Below are 23833 nucleotides of genomic sequence, written 5' to 3'. Positions count from 1 at the left end.
AATACATCAGAAATACATCCACATGTGGAACAGCTCCTATAGAACACCTATTGAATGCTGGCAGAAGACCTCAGACCTCCCAATAGGCAAGAAACTCCCCAAGAACCTGGGTACAGCAAAACAAAAAAGAAAAAACAGAGACAAAAGGATAGGGATGGGACCTGCACCTCTGGGAGGGAGCTGTGAAGGAGGAAAGGTTTCCACACACTAGGAAGCCCCTTCGCGGGCGGAGACTGTGGGCGGCAGAAGGGGAAGCTTCAGAGACATGGAGGAGAGCGCAGCAACAGGGGTGCGGAGGGCAAAGCGGAGAGATTCCCGCACAGAAGAATGGTGCCGACAGGCACTCACCAGCCCGAGAGGCTTGTCTCCTCGCCCACCGGGGTGGCGGGGTGGGGAGCTGAGGCTTGGGGTTTGGTTGGAGCACAGGGAGAGGACTGGTGTTGGCTGTGGGAACACAGCCTGAAGGGGTTAGTGCACCACAGCTAGCCGGGAGGAAGTCCGGTAAAAAGTCTGGAGCTGCCGAAGAGGCAAGAGACTTTTTCCTGCCTCTTTGTTTCCTGGTGCGTGAGGAGAGGGGATTAAGAGTGCCACTTAAAGGATCTCCAGAGATGGGCGTGAGCCGTGGCTATCAGCGCTGACCCCACAGATGGGCATGGGACACTAAGGCTGCTGCTGCAGCCACCAAGAAGCCTGTGTGCAAACACAGGTCACTATCCCCACCTCCCCTCCTGGGAGCCTGTGCAGCCCACCACTGCCAGGGTCCCGGGATCTAGAGACAACTTCCCCGGGAGAACGCACGGCGTGCCTCAGGCTGCTGCAACGTCATGCTGACCTTTGCCGCAGCAGGCTTGCCCCGCATCCGTACCCCTCCCTCCTCCCCGCCTGAGTGAGCCAGAGCCCCCGAATCAGCTGCTCCTTTAACCCCGTCCTGTCTGAGCAAAGAACAGACGACCTCAGGCTACCTACATGCAGAGGCGTGTCCAAATCCAAAGCTGAACCCCCAGAGCTGTACGAACAAAGAAGAGAAAGGGAAATTTCTCCCAGCGGCCTCAGGAGAAGCGGATTAAATCTCCACAATCAACTTGATGTACCCTGCATCTGTGGAATATGTGAATAGACAACGTACCATCCCAAATTGAGGAGGTGGACTTTGGAAGCAAAGGTATAATTTTTGCCCCCTTTTTCTATTTTTGTGAGTGTGTATGTGTATGCTTCTGTGTGTGATTTTGTCTGTATAGCTTTACTTTTACCATTTGTCCTAGGGATCTGTACATCTGTTTTTTTCTTTTTCACTTAAGAAATTTTTTTACTTAATAATTATTTTTAATTTTAATAACTTTTTATTTTATTTTCTTTTATCTTCTTTCTTTCTAATTTTTCTCCCTTTTAATTTGAGCCATGTGGATGAAAGGCTCTTGTTGCTGCAACCAGGCATCAGGGCTGTGCCTCTGAGGTGGGAGAGCCAACTTCAGGATACTGGTCCACAAGAGACCTCAAAGCTCCATGTAATATCAAATGGCGAAAATCTGCCAGAGATCTCCATCTCAATGCCAAGACTCCATTCAACGACCAGCAAGCTACAGTGCTGGACCCTATGCCAAACAACTAGCAAGACAGGAACACAGCCACATCCATTACCAGAGAGGCTGCCTAAAATCATAATAAGGCCGCAGACACCCCAAAACACACCACCAGACGTGGACCTGCCCACCAGAAAGACAAGATCCAGCATCAACCACCAGAACACAGGCACTAGTCCCCTCCAACAGCAAGCCTACGCAACCCACTGAACAAACTTTAGCCACTGGGGACAGACACCAAAAACAACGGTAACTACGAACCTGCAGCCTGCAAAAAGGAGACCCCAAACACAGTAAGTTAAGCAAAATGAGAAGACAGAAAAAAACACAGCAGATGAGGAATCCAGGTAAAAACCCACCAGAACTAATAAATGAAGAGGAAATAGGCAGTCTACCTGAAAAAGAATTCAGAATAATGATAGTAAAGGTGATCCAAAGTCTTGGAAATAGAATAGAGAAAATACAAGAAACGTTTAACAAGGACCTAGAAGAACTAAAGAGCAAACAAACAATGATGAACAATAAAATACATGAAATTTAAAATTCTCTAGAAGGGATCAATAGTTAAATAACTGAGGCAAAAGAACGGATAAGTGACCTGGAAGATAAAATAGTGGAAATAACTACTGAAGGGCAGAATAAAGAAAAAAGAATGAAAAGAATTGAGGACAGTCTCAGAGACTTCTGGGACAACACTAAACGCACCAACATTCGAATTATAGGGGTCCAAGAAGAAGAAGAGAAAAAGAAAGGGACTGAGAAAATATTTGAAGAGATTATAGTTGAAAACTTCCCTAATATGGGAAAGGAAATAGTTATTCAAGTCCAGGAAGCACAGAGAGTCCCATAGAGGATAAATCCAAGGAGAAACATGCCAAGACACATATTAATCAAACTATCAAAAATTAAATACAAAGAAAACATATTAAAAGCAGTAAGGGAAAAACAACAAATAACAAACAAGGGAATCCCCATAAGGTTAACAGCTGCTTTTTCAGCAGAAACTCTGCAAGCCAGAAGGGAGGGGCAGGACATATTTAAAGTGATGAAGGAGAAAAACCTACAACCAAGATTACTCTACCCAGCAAGGATCTCATTCAGATTTGATGGAGAAATTAAAACCTTTACAGACAAGCCAAAGCTAAGAGAATTCAGCACCATGAAACCAGCTTTACAACAAATGCTAAAGGAAGTTCTCTAGGCAAGATACACAACAGAAGGAAAGACCTACAATAACAATCCTAAAACAATTTAGAAAATGGGAATAGGAATATACATATCGATAATTACCTTAAATGTAAATGGATTAAATGCTCCAACCAAAAGACTGGCTGAATGGATACAAAAACAAAACCGGTGTTTATGCTCTCTACAAGAGACCCACTTCAGACCTAGGGACACATACAGACTGAAAGTGAGGGGTTGGAAAAAGATATTCCATGCAAATGAAAATCAAAAGAAAGCTGGGGTAGCAATTCTCATATCAGAAAAAATTGACATTAAAATAAAGACTATTACAAGAGACAAAGAAGGAAACTACATAATGATCAAGGGATCAATGCTAGAAGAAGATATAACAATTGTAAATATTTATGCACCCAACATAGGAGCACCACAGTGCATAAGGCAAATACTAACAGCCATAAAATGGGAGATCGACAGTAACACAATCATAGGGGATGTTAACACTGACTTTCACCAATGGACAGATCATCCAAAATGAAAATAAATAAGAAAACACAAGCTTTAAATGATACATTAAACAAGATGGACTTAATTGATATTTATAGGACAAATCATCCCAAAACTACAGAATACACATTTTCCTCAAGTGTCATGGAACATTCTCCAGGATACATCATATCTTGGGTCACAAATCAAGCCTTGGTAAATTTAAGAAAACTGAAATTGTATCAAGTACCTTTTCCGACCACAACGGTATGAGACTAGGTATCAATTACAGGAAAAATTATGTAAAAAATACACGCACATGGAGGCTAAACAATGCACTACTTAATAATCAAGAGGTCACTGAAGAAATCAAAGAGGAAATAAAAAAATACCTAGAAACAAATAAGAATGAATACACGACGACTGATAACCTATGGGATGTAGCAAAAGCAGTTCTACAGGGGAAGTTTATACCAATAAAATCCTACGTTAAGAAACAAGAAACATCTCAAATAAACAACCTAACCTTACCCCTAAAGCAATTAGCAGAAGGAAAGAAATCATAAAGTTCAGATCAGAAGTAAGTGAAAAAGAACTGAAGGAAACAATAGCAAAGGTCAATAAAACTAAAAGCTGGTTCTTTGAGAAGATAAACAAAATTGATGAAACATTAGCTAGACTCATCAAGAAAAAAAGGGAGCAGACTCAAATCAATAGAATTAGAAATGAAAAAGGAGAAGTAAAAACTGACACTGCAGAAATACAAAGGATCATGAGAGATTACTACAAGCCACTCTATGCCAATAAAATGGATAACCTGGAAGTAATGAACACATTCTTAGAAATGCACAACATTGAGAGACTGAACCAGGTAGAAATAGAAAATATGAGCAGACCAATCACAAGCACTGAAATTGAAACTGTGATTAAAAATCTCCCAACAAACAAAAACCCACGGCCAGATGGCTTCACAGGCGAATTCTATCAAACATTTAGAAGAGCTAACACCTATCCTTCTCTAACTCTTCCAAAATATAGCAGAGGGAGGAACCCTCCCAAATCATTCTACGAGGCCACCATCACCCTGATACCAAAACCAGACAAGGATGTCACAAAGAAAGAAAACTACAGGCCAATATTACTGATGAACATAGATGCAAAAATCCTCAACAAAATACTAGCAAACAGAATCCAACCGCACATTAAAAGGATCATACACCATGATCAAGTGGGGTTTATTACAGGAATGCAAGGACTCTTCATATATGCAAATCAATCAAGGTGATACACCATATTAACAGATTGAAGGAGTAAAACCATATGATCATCTCAATAGATGCAGAAAAAGCTTTTGACAAAATTCAACACCGATTTATGATAAAAACCCTGCAGAAAGTAGGCATAGAGGGAACTTTCCTCAACATAATAAAGGCCATATATGACAAACCCACAGCCAACATCGTCCTCAATGGTGAAAAACTGAAATCATTTCCACTAAGATCAGGAACAAGACAAGGTTGCCCACTCTTACCACTCTTATTCTACATAGTTTTGGAAGTTTTAGCCACAGCAATCAGAGAAGAAAAAGAAATAAAAGGAATCCAAATCAGAAAAGAAGAAGTAAAGCTGTCACTGTTTGCAGATGACATGATAATATACATAGAGAATCCTAAAGATGCTACCAGAAAACTTCTAGAGCTAATCAATGAATTTGGTAAGGTAGCAGGATACAAAATTAATGCACAGAAATGTGGTATTCTTATACACTAATGATGAAAAATCTGAAAGTGAAATTAAGAAAACACCCACATTTACCATTGCAATGAAAAGAATAAAATATCTAGGATAAACTTACCTAAGGAAACAAAGACCTGTATGCAGAAAATTATAAGACACTGATGAAAGAAATTAAAGATGATACAAACACATTGAGAGATTTACTGTGTTCTTGGATTGGAAGAATCAACATTGTGATTATGACTCTACTACCCAAAGCAATTTACAGATTCAAAGCAATCCCTGTCAAACTGTCACTGGCATTTTCACAGAAGTAGAAGAAAAAATTTCTCAATTTGTATGGAAACACAAAATACCCCCAGTAGCCAAAGCAATCTTAAGAACAAAAAATGGAGCTGGAGGAATCAGGCTCCCTGTCTTCAGACTATACTACAAAGCTACAGTAATCAAGGAATTATGGAACTGGCACAAAAACAGAAATATAGATCAATGGAACAGGATAGGAAACTCAGAGATAAATCCACGCACATGATAAATCCATGCACATATGGACACCTTATCTTTGATAAAGGAGGCAAGAATATACAGTGGAGAAAAGACAGCCTCTTCAATAAATGGTGCTGGGAAAACTGGACAGGTACATATTAAAGTATGAAATTAGAGCAGTCCCTAACACTATACACAAAAAAACCCCTCAAAGTGGATTACAGACCTAAATGTAATGCCAGACACTACCAAACTCTTAGAGGAAAACATAGGCAGAACACACTATGACATAAATCACAGCAAGATCCTTTTTGACCCACCTCCTAGAGAAATGGAAATAAAAACAAAAATAAAGAAATGGGACCTAATCAAACTTAAATGCTTTTGCACGCAAAGGAAACCATAAACAAGACCAAAAGAGCACCCTCAGAATGGGAGAAAGTATTTGCAAATGAAGCAACTGACAAAGGATTAATCTCCAAAATATACAATCAGCTCATGCAGCTCAATATCAAAAAAACAAACAACCCAATCCAAAAATGGGCAGAAGACCTAAATAAACATTTCTCCAAAGAAGATATACAGATTGCCAACAAACACGTGAAAGGATGCTCAACATCATTAATCATTAGAGAAATGCATATCATAACTACAATGAGATATCATCTCACACCAGTCAGAATGGCCATCATCAAAAAATCTACAAACAATAAGTGCTGGAGAGGGTGTGGAGAAAAGGGAACACTCTTGCACTGTTGGTGGGAATGTAAATTGATACATCCAATATGGAGAACAGTATGGAGGTTCCTTTAAAAACTTAAAATAGAACTGTCATATCAGCCAGCAATCGCACTACTGGGCACATACCCCGAGAAAATGATAATTCAAAAAGAGTCATGTAGCAGAATGTTCATTGCAGCTCTATTTACAATAGCCAGGACATGGAAGCAACCTAAGTGTCCATCAACAGATGAATGGATAAAGAAGATGTGGCACATATATACAATGGAATATTACTCAGCCATAAAAGGAAATGAAACTGAGATATTTGTAATGAGGTGGATGGACCTAGAGTCTGTTATACAGAGTGAAGTAAGTCAGAAAGAGAAAGACAAATACCGTATGCTAACACATATATATGGAATCTAAGAGAAAAGCAAACAAACAAAAAACATCATGAAGAACCTAGGGGTAAGATGGGAATAAAGACACAGACTTACTAGAGAATGGACTTGAGGATATGGGGAGGGGGAAGGGTAAGCTGTGACAAAGTGAGAGAGTGGCATGGACACATATACACTACCAAACGTAAAATAGATAGCAAGTGGGAAGCAGCCGCATAGCACAGGGAGATCAGCTCGGTGGTTTGTGACCACCTAGAGGGGTGGGATAGGGAGGGTGGGAGGGAGGGAGATGCAAGAGCATAGAGATATGGGAACATATGTATATGTTTAACTGATTCACTTTGTTATAAAGCAGAAACTAACACACCATTGTAAAGCAATTATACTCAAATGAAGATTTTTAAAAAAAGACTCCAATCTTTTGAAATTGTGGAGAAAACACAGTGTACCTACAAAGCAGAGGTAGCCTGAGAAAAATTTAGGCTCAGGAGAAGAGATTAATAATAATGTTTAGAAGAAGAACCAGAATTTGCCTTTGGCCTATTTCAGAATCTGAAATCAACCAGTTAGGAGAGTGAATGGAACCTACAACACTGGAACCTACAGTCCACTAGGAGAAAGGGAAATGGGTAGAGATTGGGGAAGTCCCACAACCTTTTCCAATCCTACTGTAGGCAAAAATTAGTTTTTTCCTCTCTCTTCTACTCCTAGTCTTGGTTTTTAAAATTTCTTACCCTTCAGGTATATTTTTCAGTGGGCTATGACCTGATTTTACTTTCATGGCAGTAAGAGAGACTCTACTGTGTTGTTGGTCTGAAAATGAAATTTGGGATATTCACGGACTATGATTAGACTCCAAGTTCCATAATCATTGAATATGATTTGCTCCTAAGGAAGCTCTTGCCTGTGTCACGTAGGAACCCAGGGATGGAGTCCAGGTAAGAAATCAAGGAGTCATCCTCCACTGTACTTTGCTGTTCACCTTCTGTGTGTTCCGTACATCACCCCAGTGTGCCCCCTGCTTTGAAGTACGGCCTTGTCAGATGCAAGCTAATGCTCCACGTGGCACGCATCTGTGCCCTCCTAGCAGACCACTGAGAAGGCTTCTTCAGAAAACCTCAGTCTCCTCTTTTTCTCCAAGTTTTATCAGTTCCAGACACTTTCTTGGCTCTAATCAATGTTTATTGAGTGAAAGTACAGAGGTTGATTTAGCAAGGTAGTTAAACGATAGAAAAAATAACCACACCAGCAAGCTGAGGCTAAACCCCAAGGAGAACTTCCTTCATGTTTCTTTACCTGAGTTATTGTGTTGTCTCTGGTTCAGCGACCCCACAGGTCTGCTGCTCAGCGACTCTCTAGACATCCCAACGACTCCCACTCAGTCTCTGCTTCTTTCCTCAGGCCCTGCATTGTCCCTCTCTGTCTTTCTGTCAGCTCCAGCAAGAGAACAGAGACGTGGCCAGTCATGACACAAGTGAACCTATCTATATAACAGAAACAGAATCAGGGACATAGAGAATAGACTGGTGGTTGCCAAGGGGGAGGGGGTTGGGGAAGGGGTGGAGTGAGAGGTTGGGGTTAGCAGATGTAAGCTATTACATGTAGAATGGATAAACAACAAGGTCCAACTGTATAATGCAGAAAAATGTATTCAATATACTATGAGAAACCATAATGGAAAAGAATATAAGAAAAAGAATGTATACATATGTATAACTGAATCACTTTGCTGTACAGCAGAAATTAACACAGCATTGTAAATCAACTATACTTTGATAAAAAATATTAAAACTAAAAGCAGGCATAGGCAATATGTAAACAGATGGGCATGAGTGTGTTCCAACAAAATGTTGTTTACAAAAACAGGTGGGCTGTAGTTTACTGACACCTGATTCAGTCCCCGACTTTCTGCATCGCACTCCGTCTCACTTCTCCCTGCTTGAGGTCTCTCGCACCTGGTGTTTCTGGTCTGTTTTATTTATCTGTTCCAATTGCTGTTTCTGATCATCTGTCTTTCTTTTTCTGTATTCCACCTCAACCATAACTCTACTCAGCCTTCTTATTCTCTCCTACGAGGACCTATCGATGGCCTCCTTGGGGGCTTCCTTTCTCTCACCTGCCTCTCTGGGCTGTTCTCAGCCTCTGGGACTCAAGTGGCTTGAAGAAGCTTGGAGCGGGGTCCTTTTACCCTGGGCTCAGTCTAGCAGGAAGAAACCAGAGGGTTTTTCCCACCTTTTCCTGATGTCACGATGTCTCACTCAGTTCTTGAAAACACTCGCCATATACCCTCTTTGCAATCAAAACTCTAGTTTGGTAGCTTTGGGGTGAATAAAAACATTTCTATTAGGCTTCCCTGGTGGCACAGTGGTTGAGAGTCTGCCTGCCGATGCAGGGGACACGGGTTCGTGCCCCGGTCCGGGAAGATCCCTCATGCCGCGGCGCGGCTGGGCCGGTGAGCCATGGCCGCGGAGCCTGCCCGTCCGGAGCCTGTGCTCCACAAAGGGAGAGGCCACAACAGTGAAAGGCCCGCATACCGCAAAAAAAAAAAAAACCAAAACAAAAGAAAACAAAAAACCGAAAACATTTCTATTACCTCTGGAAGGATTTAGTTTGTGGTGAGGCAGAGGGATATAGGAATAAATGCATTTTCTTCAAATGTACTTGCTCCTGCAGTGGAGTTTGGGTGAATATATCTTGACCTCTACCTTATATCTTTTTTAAAAATTTATACTTTATTTATTTTTGGCTGTGTTTGGTCTTCATTGCTGCACGCAGACTTTCTCTAGTTGCGGCGAGAGGGGGCTACTCTTTGTTGTGATGGGCAGGCTTCTCATTGCAGTGGCTTCTCTTGTTGTGGAGCATGGGGTCTAGGCGTGCGGGCTTCAGTAGTTGTGGTGCATGGGCTCAGTAGTTGTGGCTCGAGGGCTTAGTTACTCCGCGGCATGTGGGATCTTCCCTGACCAGGGATCGAACCCATGTCCCCTGCACTGGCAGGCATATTCTTAACCACTGTGCCACCAGGGAAGTCCCAGACCCCTACCTTATATTTAAAAAAAATTAGTTCTGGGTGGATTATAGATCTACATTTTAATGGTAAAATGAAAGAACTTAAAAAAAGGGAGCGAATATCTTCATGATCCTGACAATAGCAAGAACTCCTCAAACAGTGACTAAAAAACATAATTATAAGGGGTAAATGATCAATTAGATTTCATTAAAATTAAGAACTTCTGGTTGTTAAAAGACACCACTATGATTATAAAAGTGCAAGCCACAGAGATGGAGAAGCTATTTGCAATACATATATCTCACAAAGGACTTGTGTCCAGAACACACTCACACACACACTCCTACAGATCAACAAGAAAACAAGAAACAAAAATAGAAAAATGTCCAAACAAATTTAACAGGTAGTTTACGGAAGGGTATTTCTAAATTTCCAGTAAACATGTAATAAAGTGCTCAATCTCAACAGTCACAAGAGAAATGAAAATTGAAACCATAATGTATTATCTCCACATCACCACTGAAATGGCTAATGTGAAAAAGACAACACCAAGATTGCTTAGTGTGTGGAACAGTTAAAACTTTTATATACTTCTGATGGTAATAAAAATTGTATTAAAAATTTGGAAAAATTAGCAGCATCCACTAGAACAGAACTTTCTATCCTCTGATCCAGTCATTATACTCCTAGGTATGTACCCAACAGAGGTATATACATATAGTAACAAAAATATATGAATGCAAATGTTCACAGTAGCACCATTAAAATTTTTTTAAATCGAAAACTGCTAAAATGCCTGCCAACAGTATAGTGGATACATAAATAGTGGTATATTCCGAGAAAGAAAGACTATAAAATGAGAATGAACTACAACTACGATCCACAATTACACACTAGGAAATGAATGAATCTTATAAGCACAATTTTGAAGGAAAAATCCAGGCAATAAAGAATTTCTCCTGTATGATTTCCTTTTTATGAATTTCAAAATAAGAAAATCTGATCTGTGGTGTTAGATGTCAGGATAGTGGTGCTATTTAGGGGTGGGTAGTGTCTGGGAGGAGACACAAAACGATGGGTCACTGGAATGTTGGCAACATGCTATTTCTTCATCTGTAGATTGGTTATATGGTTTCAGCTAGTGAAAGTTTATTGTCCTTTTTGTTTTGTTTTTAGATCTTTATTGGAGTATAATTGCCCTACAACGGTGTGTCAATTTCTGCTCCACAACAAAACGAATCAGTTATACATATACATATGTTCCCATACCTCTACGCTCTTGCATCTCCCTCCCTCCCACCCCCCCATCCCACCCCTCTAGGTGGTCACAAACCACCGAGCTGATCTCCCTGTGCTATGCGGCTGCTTCCCACTTGCTATCTATTTTATATTTGGTAATGTATATATGTCCATACCACTCTCTCACTTTGTCACAGCTTACCCTTCCCCCTCCCCATATCCTCAAGTCCATTCTCTACTAGGTCTGTGTCTTTCTTCCCATCTTACCCCTAGGTTCTTCATGACATTTTTCTTTTTTTGGTTCTGCATATATGTGCTAGCATACGGTCTTTGTTTTACGCTTATTTATTTATTTATTTATACATCTACTTTTGGCTGTGTTGGGTCTTCATTTCTGTGCGAGGGCTTTCTCTAGTTGTGGCAAGTGGGTGCCGCTCTTCATCGCTGTGCGAGGGCCTCTCACTATCGCAGCCTCTCTTGTTGTGGAGCAAAGGCTTCAGACGTGCAGGCTCAGTAGTTGTGGCTCATGGGGCTAGTTGCTCCGCAGCATGTGGGATCTTCCCAGAGCATTGTTTGAATCCCTGTCCCCTGCATTAGCAGGCAGATTCTCAACCACTGTGCCACCAGGGAAGCGCTGTTTTTTGCTTTCTGACTTACTTCACTCTGTATGACAGACTCTAGGTCCATCCACCTCACTACAAATAACTCAATATCGTTTCTTTTTATGGCTGAGTAATATTCCATTGTACATATGTACCACATCTTCTTTATCCATTCATCTGTCGATGGACACTTAGGTTGCTTCCATGTCCTGGCTATTGTAAATAGAGCTGCAATGAACATTTTGGTACATGACTCTTTTTGAATTATGGTTTTCTCAGGGTATATGCCCAGTAGTGGGATTGCTGGGTCATATGGTAGTTCTATTTTTAGTTTTTTAAGGAAGCTCCATGCTGTTCTCCATAGTGGCTGTATCAATTTACATTCCCACCAACAGTGCAAGAGTGTTCCCTTTTCTCCACACCCTCTCCAACATTTACTATTTCTAGATTTTTTCATGATGGCCATTCTGACTGGTGTGAGGTGATACCTTATTGTAGTTTTGATTTGCATTTCTCTAATGATTAATGATGTTGAGCATTTTTTCATGTGTTTGTTGGGAATCTGTATATCTTCTTTGGAGAAATGTCTATTTAGGTCTTCTGCCCATTTTTGGATTGGATTGTTCGTTTTTTTGTTATTGAGCTGCATGAGCTGCTTGTAAATTTTGGAGATTAATCCTTTGTCCGTTGCTTCATTTGCAAATACTTTCTCCCATTCTGAGCGTTGTCTTTTGGTCTTGTTTATGGTTGTCTTTTTTGTGCAAAAGCTTTACAGTTTCATGGTGTGCCATTTGTTTATTTATGTTTATATTTCCATTTCTCTAGGAGGTGGGTTAAAAGGATCTCACTGTGATTTATGTCATAAAGTATTCTGCCTATGATTTCCTCGAAGAGTTTTATAGTGACTGGCCTTACATTTAGGTCTTTAATCCATTTTGAGTTTATTTCTGTGTATGGTGTTAGGGACTGTTCTAATTTCATACTTTTACATGTACTTGTCCAGTTTTCCCAGCACCACTTATTGAAGAGGCTGTCTTTTCTCCACTCTATATTCTTGCCTCCTTTATCAAAGATAAGGTGACCATATGTGCGTGGGTTTATCTCTGGGCTTTCTATCCTGTTCCATTGATCTATATTTCTGTTTTTGTGCCAGTACCATACTGTCTTGATTATTCCAGCTTTGTAGTATAGTCTAAAGTCAGGGAGCCTGATTGCTCCAGCTCCGTTTTTCGTTCTCAAGTTTGCTTTGTCTATTCGGGGTCTTTTGTGTTTCCATGCAAATTGTGAAATTTTTTGTTCTAGTTCTGTGAAAAATGCCAGTGGTAGTGTGATAGGGATTGCATTGAATCTGTAGATTGTTTTGGGTAGTAGAGTCATTTTCACAGTGTTGATTCTTCCAATCCAAGAACATGGTATATCTCTCCATCTATTTGTATCATTTTTAATTTCTTTCATCTGTGTCTTATAATTTTCTGCATACAGGTCTTTTGTTTACTTAGGCAGGTTTATTCCTAGATATTTTATTCTATTTGTTGCAATGGTAAGTGGGAGTGTTTTCTTAATTTCACTTTCAGATTTTTCATCATTAGTGTATAGGTATGCCAGAGAATTCTGTGCATTGATTTTGTATCCTATTACTTTACGAAATTCATTGATTAGCTCTAGTAGTTTTCTGGTAGCATCTTTAGGATTCTCTATGTTTAGTATCATGTCACCTGCAAAGAGTGACAGCTTTACTTCTTCCTTTCCAATTTGGATTCCTTTTATTTCCTTTTCTTCTCTGATTGCTGTGGCTAAAACTTCCAAAACTATGTAGAATAAGAGTGGTGAGAATGGGCAACCATGTCTTCTTCCTGATCTTAGTGGAAATGGTTTCATTTTTTCACCTTTGAGGATCATGTTGACTGTGGATTTGTCATATATGTCCTTTATTATGTTGAGGAAAGTTCCCTGTATGCCTACTTTCTGTTGGGTTTTTATCATAAATGGGTGTTGAATTTTGTCAAAAGCTTTCTCTGCATCTATTGAGACGATCATATGTTTTTTCTCCTTCAATTTGTTAATATGGTGTATCACGCTGTTTGATTTGTGTATATTGAAGAGTCCTTGCATTCCTTGAATAAACCCCACTTGATCATGGTGTATGATCCTTTTAATGTGCTGTTGGATTCTGTTTGCTAGTATTTTGTTGAGGATTTTTGCATCTATGTTCATCAGTGATATTGGCCTGTAGTTTACTTTCTTTGTGACATCCTTGTCTGGTTTTGATATCAGGGTGATGTTGGCCTTGTAGAATGATTTGGGAGTGTTCCTCCCTCTGCTATATTTTGGAAGAGTTTGAGAGGGATAGGTGTTAGCTCTTCTCTCAATGTATGATAGAATTCGCCTGTGAAGCCATCTGGTCCTCAGCTTTTGTTTGTTGGAAGACTTTTAATCACAGTTTTAATTTCAGTGCTTGTGATTGGTCTGTTCATATTTTCTATTTCTTCCTGGTTTAGTCTCGGCACATTGTGCATTTCTAAGAATGTGTCCATTTCTTCCAGATTGTCCATTTTATTGGCTTAGAAGTACTTGTAGTAATCTCTCATGATCCTTTGTATTTCTGCAGTGTCAGTTGTTACTTCTCCTTTTTCATTTCTAATTCTATAGATTTGAGTCTTCTCCCTTTTCTTCTTGATGAGTGTGGCTAATGGGTTATCAATTTTCTTTATTTTCTCAAAGAACCAGCTTTTAGTTTTATTGATCTTTGCTATTGTTTCCTTCATTTCTTTTTCATTTATTTCTGATCTGATCTTTATGATTTCTTTCATTCTGCTAACTTTGGGGTTTTTGTGTTCTTCTTTCTCTAATTGCTTTAGGTGCAATGTTACATTGTTCACTTGAGATGTTTCCTGTTTCTTCAGGTAGGGTTTTATTGCTATAAACTTCCCTTTTAGAACTGCTTTTTCTGCATCCCATAGGTTTTGGGTCATCATGTTGTCATTGTCATTTGTTTTTAGGTATTTTTTGATTTCCTCTTTGATTTCTTCAGTGATCTGTTTGTTATTAAATAGTGTATTGTTTAGCCTCCATGTGTTTATATTTTTTACATATCTTTTACTGTAATTGATATCTAGTCTCATAGCGTTGTGGTCAGAAAAGGTACTTGATACGATTTCAATTTTCTTAAATTTACCAAGCCTTGATTTGTGACCCAAGATATGATGTATCCTGGAGAATGTTCCATGAGCACTTGAGAAAAATGTGTATTTTGTTGGTTTTGGATGGAATGACGTATAAATATCAATTAAGTCCATCTTGTTTAATGTATCATTTAAAGCTTGTGTTTCCTTATTTATTCTCATTTTTGATGATCTGTCCATTGGTGAAAGTGGGATGTTAAAGTCCCCTACTATGATTATGTTACTGTCGATTTTGCCTTTTATGGCTGTTAGTATTTGCCTTATGTATTGAGGTGCTCCTATGTCGGGTGCATAACTATTTACAATTGTTATATCTTCTTCTTGGGTCGATCCCTTGATTATTATGTAGTGTCCTTCTTTGTCTCTTGTAATAGTCTTTATTTTAAAGTCAATTTTGTCTGATATGAGAAATGCTACCCCAGCTTTCTTTTCATTTCCGTTTGCATGGAATACCTTTTTCCATCTCCTCACTTTCAGTCTGTATGTGTCCCTAGGTGTGAAGTGTGTCTCTTGTAGATAGCATATATATGGGTCTTGTTTTTTTATCCATTCAGCCAGTCTGTGTCTTTTGGTGGGAGCATTTAATCCATTTACATTTAAGGTAATTATTGATATGTATGTTCCTATTCCCATTTTCTTAATTTTTTCAGGTTTGTTATTGTAGGTCTTTTCCTTCTGTTGTGTATCTTGCCTAGAGAATTTCCTTTAACATTTGTTGTAGGAACTTAGAATGTCTTTAGGACAGTAAGCACTTTGGATTTTATTTGACATGGGAAGATATTTGATAATTTCAGTAAAGACAGTGAATAATATTAATGTCTTGATATGATTTCTGCAGTTTTTCTGATAAGGGATTGTGGCGCAAATTTGGAAGAAAGAGACAAGATAGGTGACTTTTGCAGTGTTTCAGAGGAAGGATAATACTGACTCCAACCAGGATAAGAACACTGGAGATAATGAGAAGATGAGAAGTGATTCTATTCTTAGTACAGAATTTTGGGGAGAAATTATATGTGCGAGGGGAGGACATGAGAAATCAGAGATGAATCCTAGGGTTTAAAATTTATTATTATTTAAAAATTATTATTTAGTTTGTGGCTTGAGCATCTTTTCATACATGGTGACATTGTTGTATATATTGAGTGGATAGAAAATATTCCACAAATGATAGATGTGACAATGTTACATAAAAAAGATAATGAGCAGATGTTTTAAACAACTTCATAACAATAAGTTTTACAACTTATATGAAAAGTACAAACTCATTGAAAATCAAGTAACAAGAACTAACACGTAAAGAAAATTTAGATAGCTCTGTAATTATCTTCTGATGTGTCAGCTTGGCTAGGCTACAATCCCTAGTTATTCTAACACTGTTCTAGGTGTTGCATAAAGGTAGATGCGATTAATGTTCATAATCAAATGACTATGAGTAAGGGAGAATATACTAGATAATCTGGGTTGGTCTGATTCAATAGTTGAAAGGCCTTAAGAGTAGAACTGAAACATGCCTGAAGCAATCCTATGCATCTACAGTAACTTCAGCCCATGACAGATAGTTTCAGCCTGCCATTCCTGGCAGTCCGCCCTATGGATTTTTGACTTGCTCAGCTGACAAGTCCTTGCAATATATCTCTTAATGTATATCATCTACTGGTTCTGTTTCTCCGGTTGAACCTTGAGTAATACAGCCCCTATAATTATTAGAGACATTTAACTCATAATTTAAAGCCTCCACATTTAGAAAATTCTGTGGTCAAATTGGTTAACTAGTGAACTGTATCAAAAACACTTAAGGGAGAAAAAATATTAATCATACATAATCTCTTTCAGAAAACAGAGGAAGAGGGAATGAATACTCGCCAAGTCTAGTCAGGGATAATATAGCTCTGATAACGAAATTTGACAAGAACATTCCAAAAAGTAAAATTACGGACCAGTATCCATCATGAACACAGAAGCAAAAATCTTTAACAAAATATTAGTAAATTAAGTCCTGCAATATATTAAGCGGATTTATCACAAGAATGCAATATTTATTTAATTATTCTAAAAATAAGTCAATGCAATTCACCAAAATTAACTGAATAGAGGAGAAGAATCACACTATTATTTCAAAAGATGTAGAGAAAGCATTTGACAGAATTCAACACATATTCATGATAAAAATTTCTGCAGAATAGTAATTGAATGGAATTATCTCTGTTTGATGAAGTTCACCTATGAAAAACCTACAGCTAACATTGTGCTAATTGTGAAATATTTTCCCCCTAATATCAGGAGCAAGGCAAGTATATCTCAACTCATTACTTCTATTCCACATTTACTGGAGGTTCTAGCTAGTGCAATAGGGTAAGAAAAATTAAAAAAATAAAAGCATGAATTGGAAAAAATGAAGCAAATATATCTTTATTAACAGATGACTGATGATATGTCTTTATTAACAGATGACATGTCTTTATTAACAGATAACTGATTTCTAAGGAAGTTACACAAATATATATTGGAATTAAGTGACTTTAGCAATGCCACAGAATATAAGGCCAATATATAAAAATCAATTATATTTCTGTATACCATCACCAAACAATTATAAATAAAATAAAAATAAATTAACAACAGCATAGAAATCATAAAGTATTAGAACTATATTTAACAAAAATGTGCAAGACTTCTATACTGAAAACTTTTATAAAACAATCCAGAGAAAAATTCAAGAAGATATAAATAAATGAATTGATATACAGAATTCATACATTGGATATCACACTACTTAAAATATATCAGCCCTCTTAAATTAATCTATTGATTCCTTGTAATCCCAATAAAAATCCTGGCTGGCTTTTTTGGGGAGAAATTAACAGGCCAAATTTATATGGAAATGGAAAGAATCTAGACTAATCCAAATAATCTGGGAAAAGAACAAAATTGTGGGTCCCACACTATCTGATTTCAAGACTTAGACTTGAAGTCTAAGATATTCATCCATCAAGAATGTGTGGCTTTGGTATATGATAGACATACAGATCAATGGAACAGTATAAAGAATCCAGAAATAGGGCTTCCCCGGTGGCGCAGTGGTTGAGAGTCCACATGCCGCTGCAGGGGACACGGGTTCGTGCCCCTGTCTGGGAAGATCCCACATGCCGTGGAGCGGCTGGGCCCGTGAGCCATGGCCGCTGAGCCTGCGCGTCCGGAGCCTGTGTTCCACAACGGGAGAGAGCACAACAGTGAGAGGCCCACGTACCGCAAAAAAAAAAAAAAAAAAAGAAAAAAAGAATCCAGAAATAGACCCAACATTTATGGTCAAGTAAAATGTGTAAATGACCAAAAAACATGTGAAAAAATGCTTAACAACATTACTAATCAGGGAAGTGAAGTTAAAAACCCCATGAGATACCATTTCAGATCATGAAAATGGCTAAGATTAAAGTAAGTGACTTAAACAAGTGTGGCAAGGATGTGGAACACTTGGAACTCTCATGCAATGCTGGTGAGAGTGCGAAATGGCACAACCAGTTTAGAAAACAATCTGACAGTTTCTTACAATGTTAAACATACATCTCTGTTATGACCAAGAAGCTTCATTTCTAAATATTTATTTAAGAGAAATAAAAACATATATCCATAAAAGACTTGTACATAAATATTCATAGTAACTTTTTTTGAGCAGCTCCAAATTGAAACAATCCAAATGTTTATCAGCATATAAATGGATGAATAAATTGTAGATAATTCACACAGCGGAATACCCTAGCAATAAAAAAAAAACCTTTAAAAACTATTGATAAAAGCAACAGCATGATGGATATCAAAACATTATGTTTGGCAAAAAAAGTCAAATACAGCAGAGTGAGTTCTGTATGATTCCGTATGTATGATGTTCTGGAATAAGCAAAACTCACCCTCGGTGATAGGAACCTGAACTGTGGATGCCTTTGGGAGGGAATTAAGTAGAAAGGGGTATTGGAAATACTCTATATCCTCCTTGTGCTCAGATATTACAGGAACTGTTATGATAGGATCATGGTATCTATCCACTTAACTCATCACCTAAGTTCTAAAATTATTCTCCTAGAAGTCTACATACTTGAGTTATATTATCCACATTAGGCATAATAAAAGGACGTATTATTTTTTTTCTGATTTACATGTTTCTTTTTATACATTTTTATTGGAGTATAATTGCTTCACAATGCTGTGTTAGTTTCTGTTGTACAACAAAGTGAATCAGCCATATGTATACATATATCCCCATACCCCCTCCTCTTGAACCTCCCTCCCACCCTCCTTATCCCATCCCTCTAGGTTGTCGCAAAGCACTGAGCTGATATCCCTATGCTATGCTGCTGCTTCCCACTAGCTATCTATTTTACAGTTGGTAGTGTATATATGTCGATGCTACTCTCACTTCACCCCTGCTTTACTCTTTCACTTTTACTTGCAGTGGCTACAAAACCTTGTTGTATAAAATCTGAATCAGCTTTCTTGGCCATCGACAAGTGCTTTCTTGGAAAGCTCCAGATGTTCTGATAAAAGTAGTCTTTATTATACTCATACAGACAAGGGTATGTTATTTCTTCTTCATGGTTGCTCTTCCAGGTGAAAGGAAAATGTTAGTATCCAAACAGCTGCCAAACTGTGGAATTTTCTTTGAAAGTCAGGAGTTAGTTTTCAGGAACTGACATGAATTAGAACTGCTGGGAAAAGACTTGATATTTGCTCCAGACCCCAGTTACATGTAGGCTGAGAGGTCCCAAGTCAGTCCTCTTCATGGCACTGGGATCTTCTGAGGACAAGAACAGCTTGGACAGAACAATGGATGGAGTGATTCTGTCTGATCAAGTATGGGGCTGGTGGATAATTAAGACTGATAAGCACACATTGATAGATGGATAAATGTATGTGTGGGCAATAAACTAATAGAGCATAGAGGAAGTTCAAGTAAGAATTTAAAGTTTGTTTTCTGTGTTCCCACTGCTGAACTGAGGTCTAGATATATAAAATAATGTGTCTAGGGTCACACAGTGAATACTGGAACCCAATAACCTGCTTGACAGTGCCCTATTCTTTCTGAGACATTATCAGCTCTCATCTCATGCTTGGCCAAATCTTAGTTTCCAGAGGGAAGGGAAGAGGAGAAGAGTCATTCCGTGAACTTTTATTGAGGACCTCATTTGTCCTGGAAACTGTTTGGTGTTGGGCATATAGCAGTGAGTAATACATGAAACTTAAATCCATCAAGGTCAGTGGACATTAAACAAATGGTTACATGAATAATTCTTTAATAATTCTATATATGTCATGAAAGAGCAGTTCAGGGTTATAAGAGGATAAAACAGGAGGAACTAACCTTGTGTAGAATAATCAATCAGAGTTAGCCTGAACACTCTACAGTACATGAAAATCAACTAGGGAAAGATAGCTCCCGGCTGAGAGACTGGCATGTGTTTTGGGTGGGAGGGAAGGAACGTGGAACATATGAGGAGCAGAAAGGCCAGTGTGACCAGAGCTCATAAGCCAAGCCAGGGGAGCACGTTGTGACCCATGCTTCATGGGATTAGATATGAGGGGATAGCCAAACCATCATAGCCTTATGGCCCAATGTTAAGGAGGTCAGTTATGTTTTTAAGTGTAACAGGAAGCCACTGATGGGTATTAAGCAAATAACATAGCCTCACTTGTAGTTTGGCTGCAGTGTGGTGAATGGCTTATAGGGCATCAGGGGTTGAAGAAGACCAGTTGAGAGGCTCTTACAATTAGGCCAGGTGAGAACTGATGGTACTTGGATGAAGGTAGCATGAGTGGGATGGAGAAAGATAAATGGAAGAAATAGAGGCACTATCAGGTGGAACTGTTAAGCTCACAATATTAGCTCCAATTATTCTAATAATTCCTTGAGTCTGGTACCTGTGATAACGCCTATGTAGTCAAAATTATAACACAACTGATAAATACAGTTAAGTCTGCTCTACTTGGATGCAGCCTCCCTGAGATGTATAGTGTTCCATTTTTGATTTTAAATGAGCATCCAGGTCATTTACAGCTAGCAAAACTGAACCCCCTGACAGATATTTCAAATATGTGACTAATGTTGCCAGTTTTCATCTCAACTGGCCTGGATATAAATTCAGTATTAATTTGAGCTTGTGGCAAATATATGTAATTTCCCTCCTCATTTTCCAATACCCTTTGAACACCTTACTATGTATGGGCTATTTTATAGACTTATGCATCCTTTCTTCCCAAAGTAGAACCCAGAAAATCAGTCTCACAGTGTCTTTTACAGCTTGGGCTCTACCAATCAGAATTGCTCCAGAAAGAAGCAGTGGGAAGAGGGTCTCCTTGTAGAATACATTTTGCTGGCAAGGGTCGTGGCTCTCTTTTGCTGTTGGCTGAGGATGCAAGGGTGTGCTCCTGGCACAAATGTTGCATTGGTGGAGTGGAGGCGGTGGTGGCAGCAGCTTCCTCACCAGGCCAGTTCTGTGGTGTGGTTTTGGGCATAGTTCCTCGATACTTAGCTTCAAACCTGGTTCTTTAGCTCTCCCAGCAGTTCCACCCAATAGCCTTTTAATAGCCTTTTAATAAACTCTTTAATAAGCTTAGTCAGCCAGAGTGAACTGGCTGAGATGATATAAAACTAGACGTTATTAATTACACAGTATGAAATTGTTCCCTGAAATGACATCATGAAATTGAAGTTCTCAGAAGTATGATTGAACAAGAAAAACAGGCCTGATCAAAGCTTCTGTTCATATTTGGCTTACATCAGGGTTATGACAAACATTTATCAACAAATAAGAGTAATGCATACTTCTATAATAGTCCAAAGAAAGTATTTCACAGGGTCATCATATAGATGAATTTCTGAACCTACCTGCTAAAATTCAAAATATAGCAAAATAAAAAGTGTACACATCTCTGAATTACTGATTGAATCTTTCCTGTGTGTGTGTGTGTGTGTGTGTGTGTGTGTGTGTGTGTGTATGTGTGTATGTGTATGGTGAGGAAGGTGCTGTGAAATTTCCTGAGGAAGCCATGAGCAGGTGAGAGAGTGGCCCCAGTGGGAAAGATCCAAGGCATAAACACTTCTAGAAGCTAAGGAGAGAAGTCCAGGCACTCCCAGGTCCAGGAAAGAAGCCCTCTGGAACATCTCAGACTCAGGACTTCTAACCTCTGCTAAAACACCTCTAGTGACAAGCTGTAACTGCTTTTTAAGGAAGCCACTCTCCTGGGAGAAGATCTGCTTTGAGAAATGTCTGTCTTGTACCAAACTGAAACCTGCCTCATATAACTTCTACTCACTCTCCCTATGTCTACCACTTGAACCTCATTAACAACTTGTGCATCCTCCTACAGTGCCTTTAGGCATCAATCTCTCTTGTCTTTCCCATCAAAACCTTCTCTTCTTCAGGTTAAGCAATTCTGTTGCCTCTGCATTTCCACATATGACCCAGTCTGATGTCCTTTCTCTCCTCCCATGGAGACAATGTTGACAGAGTTGGAGTCAGACAGACTCTATATTATTTACTAGATGCATAACCAGGGGCAAGTTACTTAATCTCTGAGATAATTGCATTTATTATAAAGGCAATGCACTCCCAGTCCACATGACTTGATTCACATCTTGAGTCTACATTTTCTACTTGTGTAATTGATCTTAAATTATTTAATACCTAGCCATAAATCATTTAAAGGACCAGTTGTTAGTGACTGTGAAGATTAAATTATTTAACACAAGTAAAGACTTGGCTCAGAGAAAGTGCTCCAAAAATCATATCGTTGTTATTCCCAGAATGTGGTAGTTCCTAGGAGGCTAATGGTCATGACAGAGAGGTTTTAGTCCCTGAGACTGAAAAAGGAGGTGAGAGGACAGAGTGCCCTTTACATTCAAGCTTAAACTTTATAGTAATACAGTTTAAATGAGAAAGCATTAATTGAAATAGAAAAGGTATTCATAATTTCTTGCAGGTTTCTTAATCCTGGGGGAAGATGCTTTATCAGTAGTAGCAGCAGCAATACAAAGTGACTTGCCATACTTCTCTCCACATCCTCGAATCTGTCCACTCAAGACTTGAGCCCTGCCCTACCTTGCAGTCAGAAGAAGTGCTTCCATCAAAGTTTCAATTCTATCTCCACAAGTCCTCTTCCTCCTCCACTTCCTCCTTCTCTGTCTTCTTTTTTTTTTAAAAAATTATTTGTTTATTTGCTTGTTTGTATATTTAATTAATTATTTATTTATGGCTGTGCTGCACAGGCATGTGGGATCTTAGTTCCCTGACCAGGGATTGAAACCGTGCCCCCTGCATTGGAAGCGCAGAATCTTGCTCACTGGACCGCCAGGGAAACCCCTCCTTCTTTTTAACTGTCTGGATCTCCAGAGTCTCCTATGGTCCCTCCTTTGTCACTTCTTCATCTCTCTTCCCTGGCTGGGCACTCACTCCTCTTTGCATTAGTTTCTACCCTTCCTAGTCTCAAATTCCACTCTCCCACAAGAAACCATGCTGGGGATGGATGCCAAGTGAACAGGAGGATGGCCCTCTTAGGGAACAAAGTTTTATTGGAGAAAGCAGAGAAGGAGCCAGCTGGGTTGTCTCTGGACCAGCTGGTCGAGGAAGTGGAGAGTATGCAAAGGATGGATTTAGCCCTCTATGAAGGTGGGGGAAGGGACTTAATATGCATAACCTTTTATTGAGTTGTCCACACTTCAGGACAATTTTGTTCAAATGGGAAGAGATCTAGAGAAGGGAATTAAACCTATGTCCTGAAGATCTTTCCTATCCAGAAACTGGAAGAACTGACACTGTCTTGACCATTGCAGATAAGATAAAGACAGCGCTCTTTCAGGAAAGATCTTGAAAGTATGTTAATTCTGTTACTTATGGGAGATGCTCCCAAGAAAAATGATCAACTGCACTTTGGTTTGCTTTGCAATTACTACTGAGGATGTCACTTCTGCTAAGGTGGGCATTCCTCCTGATGTGGGGCATGCTTCAGCTGGCTGTGAGGTGGGTGCAGAATTCAGGGTCCTTGGGTGTGGACAAGGCTCATGTATCTGGGGACCTTACTTTGTTACTGCTGCTGAAAGGATGTCTTTCTTGGATCTAAGTAAACCTATAAGATACAGGAGACAAAAATGTTCAGACATCACATCTTCCCAATTTTGAAGTAAAGTTCCTTTTACTATAGATGAGAATCCCTGATC

General features: G+C 39.0%; 1 protein-coding gene across 1 annotated transcript in view; it reads left to right on the top strand.

Annotated features, from left to right (window-relative positions):
- The first annotated feature begins 1127 nt into the window (after positions 1-1127).
- Positions 1128-23833, top strand: part of LOC132422659 (small proline-rich protein 2E-like) — a 39134-nt gene continuing 16428 nt past the window's right edge. Inside the window, 1 exon segment of the mRNA XM_060007500.1 lies at positions 1128-1162. The gene's annotated coding sequence lies outside the window, so the exon portion shown is untranslated.

Source organism: Delphinus delphis, chromosome 1 (assembly GCF_949987515.2).
Source record: "Delphinus delphis chromosome 1, mDelDel1.2, whole genome shotgun sequence".
NCBI lineage: Eukaryota > Metazoa > Chordata > Mammalia > Artiodactyla > Delphinidae > Delphinus > Delphinus delphis.
Note: the sequence above shows the minus strand (reverse complement) of the source record. Positions and strands in the feature narration are given on the sequence as shown.